The sequence below is a fragment of the Ammospiza nelsoni genome, chromosome 8 (genome assembly GCF_027579445.1).
Source record: "Ammospiza nelsoni isolate bAmmNel1 chromosome 8, bAmmNel1.pri, whole genome shotgun sequence".
NCBI classification, from domain to species: Eukaryota; Metazoa; Chordata; class Aves; order Passeriformes; family Passerellidae; genus Ammospiza; species Ammospiza nelsoni.
This window is the reverse complement of record NC_080640.1, coordinates 32,213,099-32,216,915: the sequence shown is the minus strand read 5'-3', so window position 1 is coordinate 32,216,915 and position 3,817 is coordinate 32,213,099.

Here is a 3,817-nt window from a genome sequence, read left to right as displayed (position 1 = left end):
TTTCCATCTGGCAGGAGCTGTCCCAGCGAGGCTGGCGCCAGGAGGGGCTCAGGGACAGCCCAGAGGCGTTTGTGGCCTGCCATGGTCCCAGGCCATGGCAGGAGGGCAGGGACAGGCCCGGCCTGCCCAGCCCCTCGGGCAACCCAGGGCCGTGCCAGGCCAGCTCCTAATGGCAAATAAATGGGATCTCACAATTGTGTCTTTATGATGGGGATGTTTACAGCTGTCCCAGGCTGTGGGGGAGGGATGGGAGCTCCCAAAAGGTCAGCACGGCTCATGGGGCTGCTGTAACCCTGTGACTGCAGCAGGCCCGGGCTGCCTGCTGGGCCAGCCATCCCCACACAGCCTCAGCAGCACTCCACCTGCCTCCTGCTCTTTGCTGAGGGCAGGAGCTATGCTAAAAACAGGGCTTTTTGCCTTTTACTTTCTCTGCAGGTTCGTCTGTGTTTGAGGTTTCAGCGTTTTCCTATCTGGCGATAAAGCAGTGGGATCTGGGGTTTTACTTCCACGCTCTGCTTGGATCATAAAAGTACAGATGAAGAGAATGGTTTCGGTTGGAAGGGAACTTAAAGACAGTCCAGTTCCTCCCCCTGCCATGTCAGGGACACCTTCCACTGTCCCAGGCTGCTCCAAGCCCCAAAATCCAGCCTGGCCTTGGGCACTGCCAGGGATGCAGGGGCAGCCACAGCTGCTCTGGGCACCCTGCTGGGAACAATTCCTAATTCCCAATATCCCATCCAACCCTGCCTTTGGAGGTGGGAAGCCATTCCCTGTATCCTGTCCCTCCAGTCCTTCTCCAGCCTCCCTGTGTCCCTTCATGCCCTGGAAGGGGCTGTGAGGTCTCCACACACCCTTCTCACAGCCCCAGCTCTCCCAGCCTGGCTCCACAAGGGAGGTGCTCCAGCCCCCTCAGCAGCTCCATGGCCTTCTCTGGACCTGCTCCCACAGTTTCACATCCTCCTTTTCTTGGAACACCAGAACTGTGCGCAGGAACTTCCCTGCCCATTCACGTTCCCCAAGGGAGCTGCTGGCTCTGAAAACCCACCCTGAGCACTACTCAGGAGGGCAGACACACTTCTCAAGTCCACTTAAGCTCAAGTCCACACCACTGGGCAGATCCATCCTAATCCAACCTGCCAGATGAGCAAAGAGCAGCATTTTGCCAGGGACACTCATGGCTCCACAGGTATCAATTCTTCCAGGGCAGCTCCCAGTTTCAATGGCTTCATGTCTCTGTTTAATAAATTAAAGTTCACTATGTTCATCTCATTTTCTAATTTATTTGTGGCAGAAATCAGCATTGAGTCCCCACAGAAATTGTTTACTTTGCTGTTGTCAGTAGAAACTAAAGGTCAAACAATCAGAGCTGAGCCCGTGGTTCTCAGTATCTGTTTATAATTTTGCTGATGAGTATTAATAAAAATATTTGTTTGGCCAAGGAGGCTTCATGGCTGAAACAAAGGTGGCCATGTAGTTGAGAAGTGGGGGAAAATAAAACAAGCCTCCACTCAGCAGAAAGCACAAGCTGAGGGAGAATTCACAATTGCAGTCACCTCCTAAGTCCATCTACTCTGATCAAGGTGGGTATTTTCCCCTACAGCTGCATCCCAGCCAGGCTGAGGCACCACAGTCCTCACAACAGTATCTGTGATCCCTCCAGCTACTTGGGCAGCTCTTTACACCTTTAAAAACACATCTGTGCAGGGTCCATTGTAGCTTTTTAATGAGAGAAGGGCAAAGGAATACACTTGGGGACTTTGAAAATAGCCCTATCTGGCACAACAAACAGTTTTCTCTGGCTTCCAAACTTTCCATTTACAAGAGTTTTGGATATATGGCTTAAGCAAGGCTTGGGGGTTTTTCTCTTTTGTTCCTGTGTGTTAGATTCTAGTTTCCTTGGGGAGGAAATTGAGGGAAGGGAGGTAAAATCTCAGGAGTCAAAAGAGGGTTGTACTTTTTAGATGCACTCCAGCTGGTTCCATCTCTGCCAGATCATGCCCAGGCCTCCAAGCAGTCTGTACCAAAGCAGAATCCTTCCTTCCTTGTGTGAGTTGGATTAGAAAAGACAGGCTCTAGGATTTTGGAAATGAATTTGTGATGCCTGGGTAATGGTTAAGAGCTCTGTCATCCATAATTGAAGCCCACTTGTCCCTTCCCAGTGAAGAACAGAGATTGTTGTGCTGAGGCTCAATCAATACCAGCCACCCAGTCTAAACAAGGACTCACTGGAATGAAACCTGCCTCAAACTGGGGGAGGGGAAAAAAAAAAGAACGTGGAGGTCTCGTTTTGAAGTCACCTGCTCAGAACCTCTTTGGGTTCAAAGGGTGCAAAACTTGAGCAGCATCACCCGATCCGCTCCGTTAGCACGGGGCTGTGAGTAATTCTGAAACCCTCACCTCTGAGGTGGAGCCAAGTGACACAAAGTGAATCACCCACAAGCCCAGGACCCTCTTCTGCTGGCAAAAGAAGCTGAGAACACGTTGCAAGTGGCACAGGTTTCTCTGCTTATTCAGCATTTTGGTTTACTTGGCTTTTATCCTGCCAACATTGCTCCGTGGTTGGATCCTGAGGCAGCCTGTGAGTAGTTCTTTTACTCAGAAACCTGGTGGCACAGGTGTCCTGAAACAGAATGGTTTGGGGGAGTTGAGTTTTTCCATCCCTCAGTCTCTGAACTCTGGGCTTCATCATCAGGTGCTCAGCTTGAATGAGGATGTAAAGCAGAAATCACTTGCTCATCACATCCGTGCTCAAGAGGGAAGGTCTCTTTGATTTCCTGTGCCAGGAGAGCGTGACAATGTCTGCATTGTTGCAGATCCCCTGAGGCCATACCCTGCCTTGAACTCTGCCCAAAAACCCGGGGAGAGGTGTAGGAACAAGGGAAACATGAAAACAGGGAAATTTCACCTGGAGACTCTTGCGGCTTCTTTTGCTGCTCAGGGGTTTTATGAAGTGGGTCATTTTGGAAGCCATCAGCACTCTGCTCATTCATTAACTCATTCATCACCCTTTTAAACTCACAGAAACTCTTCACATCCCCAAAACCAGGGGACTCTGCCGGGGAAATGTGTGTCCTGAGAGCAGCACCCTTCTCCTGCCCAATCTGAGCCTGTCTCCAGCTGAAGTTGGTGCCACCTGCTACACTCCAATTTCTTACAGCAGGACAGTCATAGGCAACTTGGCTTAAAAAGCTCCTCCTACAGAAGCCATTCCAGTTCTTCCATCCTTCCCCAAGCTTTCCCAGCTCTGTTTCCTCCCTTCTGAGCTGGGGAGACTAAAACTGCTCCCAGGGCGTGGTGGATTTGTGCTGCAGCATCGTGGTGCTCTCCCTTCCTTTGCTGGTGATTCCTCACAGCATTTTGGCTTCTTTTGGATGGTCCTGAGCAATGGACTAGTTCTTTCCAGAGACCATCTGTCTTGGTTTGAAAGACAGGTGTCTGCTAAGGAAGGCAGGAGGCTCTCCTGAAACGGAAAATGTAAACTCCCTCCCTCACAATTATCGTAATTTTGAAATTAAGGGGCTCCCATGCAAGATATGGAAATAGGAATAACAGTTCTTTACTAGGAAAATTAAAATACAGATGCAATAGTACAAAAAGATAAACAGAGCCAGAGCATGCCCTGCCCCCTGTGTGTCAGGGCGGTGTCCCAGCCCCATCCCAGGGGGGCTCAGCCCTCCTGCAGTGCCAGCTGTGGCTCTGCTGCAGCAGGGATCCTGCACAAGGGGGAGTTTTCCTCTGCAGCTCCAGGGCTGCTGGAGATGGGCCTGGGCTCCTCTGGCAATGCAGGGCAGCAGAAAGCTGCTCCTCTGGGAATGCA